The sequence below is a fragment of the Pteropus medius genome, unplaced genomic scaffold, assembly GCF_902729225.1.
Source record: "Pteropus medius unplaced genomic scaffold, Ma_sr-lr_union100, whole genome shotgun sequence".
Lineage (NCBI taxonomy): Eukaryota > Metazoa > Chordata > Mammalia > Chiroptera > Pteropodidae > Pteropus > Pteropus medius.
The window spans coordinates 1,150,764-1,163,257 of NW_024342472.1; the positions used below are offsets into that span (position 1 = coordinate 1,150,764).

The 12,494-nt window shown below is 38.9% G+C and overlaps 2 pseudogenes; both read right to left on the minus strand.

Annotated features, from left to right (window-relative positions):
• Positions 1-5,129: 5,129 nt before the first annotated feature.
• Positions 5,130-5,247, minus strand: LOC120604327 (uncharacterized; annotated as a pseudogene).
• Positions 5,248-6,908: 1,661 nt separating this feature from the next.
• Positions 6,909-7,800, minus strand: LOC120604294 (ADP/ATP translocase 2-like; annotated as a pseudogene).
• Positions 7,801-12,494: the final 4,694 nt, after the last annotated feature.

Here is a 12,494-nt window from a genome sequence, read left to right on the forward strand (position 1 = left end):
TCATTGGCAAATATCTTTTCCCATTCAGTAGGTCGTCTTTTTGTTTTGTTGATGGTTTCATTTGTTGTGCAAAAACTCTTTAGTTTGATGTAGTCCCATTCGTTTATTTTTTTCTTTTGTTTCTCTTACCTGAAGAGACATATTAAAAAAAATATTACTAAGAGTTTACTGCTTATGTTTTCTTCTGGGAGTTTTATGGTTTTGGGTCTTTCACTTAAGTCTTTAAACCATCTCGAGTTTATTATTGCATATGGTGTAAGAAGGTGGTCCAATCTTTTTTTTTTTGCATGTATTTGTTCAATTTTCCCAGCACCATTTGTTGAATAGACTGTCTTTACCCCACTGTATATTCTTGCCTCCTTTGTCTTGGATTAAATGACCCTACAGGCATGGATTTCTTTCACTTTTTTTATTAAAAATGATTGGGGTGGCATTGACTAATAAGATCAAATAAGTTTCAAGTGTATAATTCAACAGTATGGCGTGGATTTATTTCTGGGCTCTCTTCTCTATCCCATTGATCTGTGTGTCTGTTTTTATGCTATCACTATGCTGTTTTGATTACTATAGCTGTGTAGTATAGTTCGATATCAGGTAGCATGATACCTCCGACTTTGTTCTTACTTCTCCCAATTGCTGTGGCTTTCCAGTCTTTGTGGTTTCATATAAATTTTAGGCTTCTTTGTTCTTGTTATGTGAAAACGCCATTGATATTTTGATAATGATTGAATTTAATCTATAAATAGCTTTGGGTAGTATAGACATTTTAAAGATTTAATTCTTCCTATCCATGAACACATTATATGCTTCCATTTATTTGAATCTTATTCAATTTTTTTTCAATGTTTTATAATTTTATTAGTGTGGGTCTTTTACCTCCTCAGTTAAATGTATTCCTAGGTATTTTATTTTATTTTTTGATGAAATTGTAAATGAGATTGTTTTCTTAAATTTTCTTTCCGATAGTTCATTATTGGTGTACAAAAAATGCAACTGATTTCTGAGAATTAATTTCGTATCCTGCTACCTTACTGAATTTAGTTATTAGTTCTAATGGTTTTCTGGTGGAATCTTTAGGATTCTCTATATGTAGTAATATCATGTCATCTGCAAATAATGACAGTTTTACTTCTTTCTTTCCAAATCGAATAACTTTTATTTATTTTTCTTGTCTGATTGCTGTGGCTAGGACATCCAATACTGTGTAGAATGAAAGTGGTGAAAGCCTACATCCTTGTCATATTCCTTATCTTAATGAAAACACTTTCAGCTTTTCACCATTGAGTATGATGTTAGCTGTGGGTATCTTATATATGATCTTTATTATGTTAAGGCATGCTCTCTCTATTCCTACTTTGCTGAGTTTTTAATTTTTTTTAATCATAAATGGGTGCTGGATTTTGTCAAACACTTTTTCTGCATTTATTGGTATGTTCATATGATTTTCATCTTTCATTTGATTTATGTGGTATATTACATTAATTGATTTGTGAATATTGTACTAACCTTGCATTCCAAGAATAAATCCCACTTGATTGTGGTGTATGATCTTTTTACTGTATTCCTGAATTTGGTTTGCTCATATTTACTTGAGGATTTTTACATGTATATTCATCAGGGATATCAGTGTCTTTGTCTGGTTTCGGAATTGGTGTAATGGTGGCCTCTTAAAATTAGCTTGGGAGCCTTACCTCTTCCTGATTTTTTTGTAGTAGTTTGAGAAAAATAGGTGTTAATTCTTCTTTGAATGTTTGGTAAAATCACCCGTGAAGCCATCCAGTGCTAGACTGTTTCTTGAGAGTTTTTCTTATTACTGATTTGATTATGTTTGCAGTAATTGGTCTGGTTGGAGTTTGTTTCTTTTTATTGTCTTGGAAGATGGTATGTTTCTAGGAATTTATTCATTTCTTACAGATTGTCCAATTTATTGGTATATAATTGTTTGCAATTATTTTATTATAATCCTTTGTATTTCTATTGTATGAGTTGTTACTTCCCCTCTTTTATTTCTGATTTTATTTATAAGGGTCCTATCTTTTTTTCTTGATGAGTCTGGTTAAAGGTTTATCAATTTTGTTTATCTTTTTAAAGAACCAGCTTTTGGTTCTATAGATAATTTGTATTGTATTTTCAAACTATTTTGTTTATTTCTGCTTTGATCTTTATTATTTCCTTTCTTCTACTCACTTTGGGCTTTGTTTGCTGTTCATTTTCTAGTTCCTTTTGGTGTAAGGTTAGACTGTTTGAGATTTTTGTTGTTTCTTGAGGTAGGCCTGTATTGCTATGAATTTCTCTCTTAGAATTGCTTTCACTGTGTCCCATAGATTTGGATGATTGTGTTTTCATTTTCATTTGTCTCAAGGTATCTTTTGATTTCTCCCTTGATCTCATCATTAACCCATTCATTATTTAGTAGCATATTATTTAGCCTCCATGTGTCTGTGTTTTCGATTTTTTTTCTTGTAATTAATTTTTAGGTGATATCATTGTGGATAGAGAAGATGCTTGATATAATTTCAATCTTCTTAAATTTATTGAGACTTGTATTGTGGCTTAGCATGCTCTATCTTGGAAAATGTTCCATGTGCATTTATAAAGAATGTATATTCTGTTGCTTTGGGGTGGAATGCTCTAAAAATATCAATTAAATCCAACTGGTCTAGTGTGCCATGTAAGGCTGCTATTTCCTTGTTGATTTTCTGTCTGGAAGATCTGTCCATTGGTGTCACTGAGGTTTTAAAGTCCCCTACTATGACTGTACTACTGTTGATCTCTCCATTTATACTGGATAAATTTACTTTATATATTTAGGTCCTCCTGTGCTGGGTGCATAAATATTTACAATGGTTACATCCTCTTGTTGGATTGATCCTTTTATTATTATGTAATGTCCCTCTTTGTTTTTTATTATCGCCTTTGTTTTAAAGTCTATTTTGTCTAAGCATTGCTACCCTCGCTTTTTTTTTTTTCATTTCCATTCACACGAAATATATATATCCATCCCTTTACTTTTGGTCTGTATGTGTTTTCGATCTGAAGTTGGCCTCTTGTAGACAAGATATGTATGGGTCTTATTTTCTTAACCATTTAACTACCGTATGTCTTTTGATTGGAGCTTTTAATCCATTTACATTTAGAGTGATTACTGATAGGTACGAAGTTATTGCCACTTTGTTATTCATATTTATGGTTTTTTTTCCTTTTTAAAGAAGTCTAACTTTTTTTTGTCTTTCGATTGGAGCATTTAATCCATTTAAAGTAATTATTTTTGTTTTGATAATTTTTATTTTTCAATTAGAGTTGGCATACAATATTATATTAGTTTCAGGTGTAAAACGTGGTGATTAGACAATTATATAATTTGTAAAGTGATCACCTGGATAAATCTAGTATTTATCTGATGCCATATGTAGTTATAACAATATTATTGACTATGTTTTTTATACTATACTTTACATCCCATAACTATTTTATAACTACCAATTTATACTCATTTCCTTTCCCTTTTTCAACCATTCCTCCAACCTCCCTTCTATCTGTACCATTAAAATATTATCTGTATCTATGAGTTTGTATCTGTTTTGCTTGTTTGTTTATTTTGTTCTTTAGATTCCCCATGTAAGTGAAATCCTATGGCATTTGTCTTTCTCTATCTGACTTACTCCACTCAGCATAATGCCTTCTAGGTCCATACATTTGTTGCAGAGCAAGATTCATTCTTTATCAATGGCTGAATAATATTCTATTGTATATATGCACCACCTCTTCTTTATTCATCCACTGATGGGCACCCAGGTTGCCTTCCTATCTTGGCTCTTGTAAATAATGCTACAATGAACATATGGATTCATATGTCCCTTCGAAGTGTTTCGGGTTTCTTTGGATAAATTCCCCAGAGTGGGATTACTGGGTCCTTCTTTGTCTCTTGTTATAGCCTTTGTTTTAAAGTCTGTTCTCCCTGGTATAAATATTGTTACCCCAGCCTTTACTTTTATTTTTAACAAATTTTTTAATGAAATATCTTTTTTCATCCAATTTGTGTTTGTCTTTTCATCTGAAGTGAGTCTCTTTTGGGCAGCATATTATGGGTCGTGTTATCTTATCCATTCGGCCACTCTAACTTTTGATTGGTGCATTTAATCAATTTACCTTTAAAGCTATTTTTAATAGATATGTAGTTACTGCCAATTTATTATTAATATTTTCATCTTTTTTTCCTTCTATTTAAAGAAGTCCTTAAATATTTCATGTAATACTGGTTTGGTGGTGATGAACTCCTTTAGCTTTTTCTTGTCTGGGAAGCTCTATTTTTCTCCTTTGATTCTAAATGATAGCTTTGCTAGTTAGTTATCTTGGTTGTAGGTCTTTACTTTTCATCACTTTGAATATTTCCTGCCAATACCTTCTGGCCTGCAAAATTTCTGTTGAGAAATCAACTGACAGTCTAATAGGAGCTCCCTTGTAGGTAACTAATGGCTTTTCTCTTGCTGCTTTTAAGATTCTCTCTTAGTCTTTAACCTTTGGCATTTTACTTATGATGTATCTTGGTGTGGGTCTGTTTGGATTTATCTTGTTTGGGACTCTCTGCATTTTCTGGGCTTGTATTTCCGATTCCTTCACCAGGTTTACTGTCATTGTTTCTTAAATAGGTTTTTAATTCCTTGCTCTCTCTCTTCTCCCTATAATGCAAATGTTGGTATGCTTGATGTTGTCCCAGAAGCCCCTTAAACTATCCTCATTAAGAATTTTTTTTCCAGTTGCTGTTCCGATTGGGTGTTTTCTGCTACCTTATCTCCTAAATCACTGATTTTATCCTCTGCTTCATCTAATCCACTGTCGATTCCCTCTAATATATTCTTCATTTCTGTTATTGTAGTCTTTATTTCTGACTGGTTCTTTTTTTGTTTTATATCTCTTTGTTAAAGTTTTCACTGAGTTCATCTACTTTTCCTTAAGTTCATTGAGCATCCTTATAACCAGTGTTTTGAACTCGGTATCTGGTAGATTGCTGGTTTGGATTTTGTTTAGTTCTTTTTATGGAGCTTCATTCTATTTTTTCATTTGGGACACGTTTCTTTGTCTCCCCATTTCGGCTGCAACCCTGTATTTGTTTTACACTTTTTTTTTTATGCCTATAGCACCTGGTCTTCCTAGGTGGTCTCCCAGCCAAGTACAAACCAGGCCTGACCCTGCTTAGTTTCTGAGATCAGACAAATCAGGCATGTTCAGGGTAGCATGGCCATAGATTGTATTTGTTTTTACATATTAAGTAGGGCTGCTATATCTCCCGGTCTTAGTAGAGTGGCCTTATGTAGTAGGTGTCCTGTGCAGCCCAGTAGCTCAGTCTCCCTGATCACTTGAGCTAGTTGCTCCAGGTGTGAGTCTTGTGTAGATTGTGTGTCCTCTTATTCTAGTTGAGCCTTGGTTGCTGTTTGTAGACAGGAGGGATTGGATGATTGGTTTTGAGGACTGGCCTTTGAGGGGTTGACTCAACAGAGCAGGACTCACTTTAGCAGTGCTCAGGTGTCTGTCGAGTTTGCCCTTTTGGTGTGTTGTCTGCAGAAGGATCTGTTGGTGCTCTAGCATGGTCCAAAGCTGGCCATTGGGTGTTCAGACCTTACAGCCTTCTGGGAAAAGCCCCTCCACAAGCCAAGTTAGCCGCCAGCTGTGCCCTGCCTTGAGGCCCCTGGCATGAGTCACAAAGTTATCTGCAAAAGTTACCACCTGTGCTGAGCTTGGAGGTGCCTGGGAGAGGGCAAGCCATGAACTGGGGATGGCTGCCAGCAGTGCTGGGCTTGGGGATGCTAAGCAAGAGGTATAGGGCACTCCAAAGTCAGATGCTGCTTTTTTGGGTTTTGTGAATCTTTGAGAGTTTTTAGGAAAGTTTGCGGCATCAGCCAAAATAGAACATTTATATGGAAAAACTACTGGAAGTGACTTTTGTTGGCCCATTGGCCCATAAATTGGGTAGGGCAGAGTCTCAGGGAATCACCAGGGCAAAGCAAATGTTTTTAGTTAGATTGATGGAGACTCAGATATGGCGCAGGTCTGCATTCTGTGTGACGGGAAGGCTCAACAAAGGAGCAGAGGCTCTGCCAGCACTTCTGTCTGGTGAATGCTGGCCCTCCAGCCTTCACCCTGATGCCAGGCAATTCAGTTCCTCCTCTAGCAAGTTGCTGCCCCAGTTGCTGGAGCTCCCAGCAAGTGAGTCCATCAGTGAGTAAATCCCTACACAAACTCTTTAAGAGGGGTGCCTGGGACTTGAGCCACCCTCCATCTCTCACACAGCAACTTTTGGTTTTCACAGCCAGGAACCCTGGACTAGGGAGCCTAGTGTTGGGCTGGGATCCCTCACTCTTTAGGGGGGACCTCCCCAGCTGAGATATTCCTCTAGATTTTTAACTGCCACACATGGGTGTCAGACCATCGCTGTTCTGTGTCTCTGCCCCTCTTACCAGTCTTGACATGGCTTCTTCTGTACATCCTTAGTTGTAGGACTTCAGGTAATTCTTAATGATGGTTTTTCTGTAGTTTAGTTGTAATTCTGATGTGGTCCCAATAGGAGGCAAGCACAGAGTCTCCCTACTCCCCCATCTTGCTTTCTTCTTGAATCCTACTTTCTCCTGCTTCTTCATCTTCATCTGTCATCCTTCTCCTCAGTCTTCTTTTTTGGCTCTTCAGGCACTTTTTAAAAAATATTTCTGATATTTTTTATTTCTTCGAAATTATTGTTTATTAGGAGTGACTGAAATAAAAATATAATTGAATCCCATTATTAACATGATCATCATTTTCAGTCAGTAAATGTTGCCACTGATAAATACACAGTCAACAATCTGTCAACAATGCTCAAAATATGTTAGATAATACAACATGCCTGTTTATAGGGGGAAAAAAGAGTAGTAAATAACTTACGAGAACTTCATGATTTATCGTACAAGACAAGCACAAAAGTACCACCCATGTCTCTGAGAACATTGGACCATGCACCCTTGAGAAAAGCTTTGCCTCCTTCATCATGAGTAATCTTCCTCCAGTAGTTGATCATATCTGTGTACATGATATCAGTTCCTTTGCACCCTGACTGCATCATCATGTTTAACACAAACAGTGTTAAATGGATAGGAAGTTAACCCAGCCACTGCCGTGATGGACTGTGTAATCATCCAGCTGATGAAAATGTGAGTATTCTTCGAATCTGGAAGTATTCCCTTTGCAATGTCATAGATACTGAAGTAGGCAGCTTGGTAGATGATAATACCCTGCACATACACATTAAAGCCTTGGTACAGGCCTTTATTTCCATCAGATTTGTAAATCTTAACCAGGCAGTCACCAAGGACTTTGAATTCCCTTTCAGCTCCAGTTTTCCCGCATCAGCTGCTAGATGGGTATGAGAAAAATCAAGGATACACAAAACACAAGGAGGTAGCCTCGGCTGCACCACCTGATGCCAGATTCCCTGCGAAGTAGCCCTGGAACTGGGTTCTCTTGCATCACCCAGGAAGATCTAATTGTATTTATCTTTGAAGTCAAAGTCGAGAACCTGGGTGGGAAAGTATCTGATAACATTGGCCAAGTTACCACATCAGAAGAACAGGGCTCCTGCTCCTTGGGGATATGAACCACACAGTCTATAATGTCCTTATATTGCTTATCAGTAGTGATTTGCTTGCTGGTGTGCTGCACCTGCAGCAGCAGATTGACCAGCTTCATGGGCACTAACGCCATCTTGGAGATGGCCGTGGCCACTCTGCCTGCCAGGAAGTCCTTGGCAAAGGACACAGCAGCACCTGTCATGCTGAAAAGGAAAAGGAGGCTGGCAACCGCGGGACTAGGCTAGGAACCAGCTAGAATTCAGAGGCTCTGGGCTCCTCAGGCACTTTTGACTCAAAAATTTTCCAACTGAATTTATCAGTTTTTGTCCACACCAGTCTTCCTCCCTGCCTTTCTTACTTTGGTAAAGAGTGTCACTACCCGACTAGTCTCTAAAACCAGAAACCTAAGCACCATCCTCAGATGTTTCCTCATTACCCACATCTACTTTAGTCAATGTGTGCCACTGAAATCTGTTGGCTTTGTTCCTGCCCATCACAGCCAACTATCAAGACTTGTGTGTCTTGAGATTGCTGGTCAAGATGACAGAGTAGGTAAATGCTTTGCTTGCATTCTCTTATGACCACATCAAAATTACAACTAAACTACAGAACAACCATCATTAAGAATCATATGAAGTCTATACAGAAGTCCTATAACTAAAGATATACAGAAGAAGCTATGTTGAGACTGGAAATGTAAAAGAAATACTGTATATTTCTGAAAATGGGCACTAGTGCTTTCTACAAGATGAGCACCTGTGATTCTGAACGTAATTCCTTGGGCTATAGAGGGCCCATGACTGGTTAAATGACAAACAATACACAGGGTTATACAGTGCCCTGAGCATTTTTCTCCTGTCTGTGGACTAAAATTAATGAGTAAAAAAGCATTTCCTTGGCTAATATGTTATTGACTAGTTTCTCAAAGGTAAAAAAACAAAAAGACTTGTATGTCTTCAATTTATGATACGAATAAATTATGACATGAATCCCTTTGTATTATATTTATTCATATATGTAACAATCTGGCAACACTGTTCACTGAAGTATCCCCAACATCTAGCCCAGCACCTGAGCATTCAAAAACACAGGATATGCCTTAATGTTGGTGTCATGTGTATTCTTATTGTTTAAATATACCAGCATGGAATACCACCTCCTTTGCTATCACCCTGAGGTAAACCACCATCATGTCTTGCCTGAATTACTGCAGATCTTTCTAACTAGTCTTTCTGCTACTACCCTGGGCGCCTCCTGCCCACTCTCTCCAACACCCAGTCTGCAGCCAAAGTGATCCTGCTAAACATAAGTCAAATTAAAATCCTTCAGTGGTTTCACACCTCACGTTGAGTAAAATCCACATGGCCTGCATGATCTGCTCCCCTCATCCCCACTAAGGGTGCGGACTTTGGAGCCATACTACCTGGTTTCAAATCCTGGCTCTATCATTTACCAGCTATGTGACCTAGGGCAAGGGAATTAACCTTTCTGTACTTCAGTTGCCTCATGTACAAAATAGAGATAATAGTATCTACTGAATAGGGTTGTTGTGAGAAGTAAATGAATTAATGTGGTGAAGTACCTAGAACAGTGTCTGGTACATGATGTGTACTACTTAAGATTTTGTTAAATAAACAAAAATCTCCTGTCATTATCCTCCTCGTCTGCTCCTCTCCAGCCATTCTGGCCTCCTTGTTGTTTCTCAAATGTAGTTCTGTCTCAGGATCTTTGTACTTACTGTTCCCTCTGCATGGAACACTCTTCTCCCAGATACCCCCATAGCTTGCTCCCCATCTTCTTGTAGGTCTCTGCCTCCATGCCACTTTATCAGGGAGGGCTACTTTGACTGATCACAACCCTTTATAAAATAGCAACACTCTGTCACTCTCTGTCCCTTTACCCTTCTTTATTTTTCCTTCATAGCCCTTATCAACATTTAATATACATTTATGTGTTTATTTTCCTACTTCCCCAACAAGAATGTAAATTCCGAGAGGACAAGAACTCTGTGTGCCTTATTTACTGTTATAACCCCAGCACATAGAACAGTGTCTAGCATATAATATTTGCTCAATAGATATTTATTGAATTAATGAATAAAAGACAAAAATGAGAGAATAAAGATCATGATCTCTCTGCCAAGATAACATGGCAATAAAAATGTAAGTAATATCTGGATAAAGGTAAGAAAATTCTAACAGTATAGAAAGAAAAAAAAAGAGAGAAATAAAAGTCTCTTCCCCCTATATGCATCTGTTTCCCTAAAGGTAACCATAACTGTGTATTTTCAATTTCATTCACCAATAAATGTATTGGTTACTTGCTATGTGTGCAGGAAAATGTTGGAGGTCTGAGGTGCTGAGGGCTGAAAAATGAAGAGCCTTTACCTTCTAAGATCTCACAGTCTTTCTTGGGGGAAGAATATAAAAGAGTTGTGATGTGCTGCAGAGTTCTGGAGTGGGAACCATCACTGTGGGCTGGCAAGGTCAGGAAAGGTTTCCTGCACGAGAGATGCCTTGATGGAAGTTTGGAGCTTGGGCAGGTTTCATTCAGAGTGAGGAGAGTGGCCCAGGGGTATTAGGCTCCCTTAGCAGAGGTGTCCAGGTTGAATAATGAAAGAGGTCCTCGAGGGAATGAGTAGACATGGAGCCTGGCTGAAGTTAAGGCTTCATGTTGGGGATCGGTGGGAGGAAAGGCTCTATAATAGAGGTTGGGGCAGTTATAAGAGTCCTGAAAGAGCTAGGAGGCATGCAATAATGTCTCAGAACTGAACTATGACTGGAAGAGATGCATTTTATAGACACTGCAGTAGAACAATTATTAGGGCTTGGGGTTGGATAGATATCTTTAGGTGAATAATAGCGAAGACTGAAATATGACACCCCTGTTTTTGAACCAGGGAAGCTGGGAAAAATGGTGATAACATTGCTGAAATAGGGAAGTCAGGAAGGAAAGCTGTTTTTGAATGTGGTGTGGTAGTGGGAAGTGGAGAGATGGATTTGGTTAGACATGTTGTTCAGCCTTTCCCTGAATATGAGGATTGCCTTTGGCTTCCTTAACATTGCATGCAGAACACGGAACTGAGCCCTGCATCCAGTGGGTACTAAATGAATGTTATTGGTGATCACTAATAGTCACCTTAGATGGCAAACCCTAGTCCTGCTCTCAGACGTTAAGTTCAAGGGGTCTTCTGGATTCCCACCTCCTTTCCACTCAGCCTTATGTAAGTCTCTAGGCCTCATCTTACCTACCAATTTCTAACAATTGCAAGCACATCCATTGAGATGTCCCAAATTGGGATAGTTTTCAGCTCTCCTAGCTTCAGAAAATCTCTGTTGAACCCACCAGCTGCACAGTAGTAGTCTTATTATATTCTCCTCAACCTAAATTGTCCTTCCTTTTGATTGGTCTTACTCTCCTCTTTTGCTTCAGCTTCCTTTTGAACTCTGATGATCAAAGCCCAGGTGTAGCCTCAATTCTGTCATTTCACGATGGCCTGAAAAATCCAACCAGATGATGCTGCATGTTAGTTTACCACTTTGCAGTGGCTACTTCTATCCTACAACTAAGCAACCTAAGATTCCTAGGAATAGATAAAATCCATATGCAATCTGTCACTGTTTAGTTTTCATTGCCAAGATAATTCTACAAAGTTAATGAATAGCTGGGTTAGAGTAGGGGAAGGGCAGAGAATGAATGAAGAGAAACTGTCATTGGTGAGCAGCAGCCTCTGTTCTGCTTCTTGGCAGGACATTGGGTACATGATGAGCCCTTGAAGGTGCAGTTGTCATCATCACCATTGTCATTTATAAAAGGGCCTAAAGCTAAGCCTACACAGAGAACTACAAAGCTCTGGACCTTCACTTTTAGACCATCCATGGGCTGAGACTAGGTCTTGATGTGGACACATGCAAGATGGATTCAAATCTTCAAAATGACTTAAATCATACATTATATGCCACCATTTCTTCTACGGGTTCCTGATTATTTCCGGAGTGATATCTATCAAGCAACTATGTCTTGTCTCCTCGAGGATATTAGCTCCTCGAGGGCAGAGAACCCAACCTTACACTCCTGTCTACAGACTTGCTGTACAGGACAAATATAGATGCTCGGTAAGGACTGATCAAATCAACCAGATCTGTTGTGTAGAGGCAGAGTACCTTTCAAGCTAATTAACTCCTTTGAATCTCAGTTTCTTCCTCTATAAAATGGGGATGATAATTATAGACTTTACTGGTTGGTTGTGAGGGTGCAGGGGCAATACATGCAAATTGCTTAGCACATAACCTAGCATGATCTGCTCAATTGCTAGGTATTAATTTAACAATATTAATTACTGCCTCTTGCTTAGGCAGGAGGGAAGCTATGGAAAAGGGTGAGTGTAGAAGCTCTCACACAAATCTGGGTACTCATATCTATAGAGGCCGAATGTTCAGTTGTCTATGCATTCAAATTTGAGGGGAAAAAAAAAGATTTACCCTCTCACACATGTTCTTCACTTTTCTGCTGTAGGTCCTGAACACGGATGCTTTGATGGGTGTGTGCGTGAGCGAGTGGCTGGGAGTGAAAGTCCGAGTGAGTATCTGCACTCGGAGAGAAGGCTGAGACTTAAGTCGCCATATCAGGCCCGCGTTTCGGTCTTCATTTAGCAAACATTTATAGCTAACCCAATCAATGCCAGGCGTCGTCTAGGAGCTGAGGGTCTTGTAGTAGACCAGGCTCGCACCGTTGCCCCATTCCACAGAGTGGAAGCAAAGGTACCAGAGAAAATTCTCCGTAAGAGACAACCATACTAAAGAATAAAGCCGCCACCGGAGCTAGTGCGTAGACATTGTGCGCCCGCACAGCCTGAGCTCCGCGGAAGCCAATGGGCGCGCGACCCCGGGGACGCGC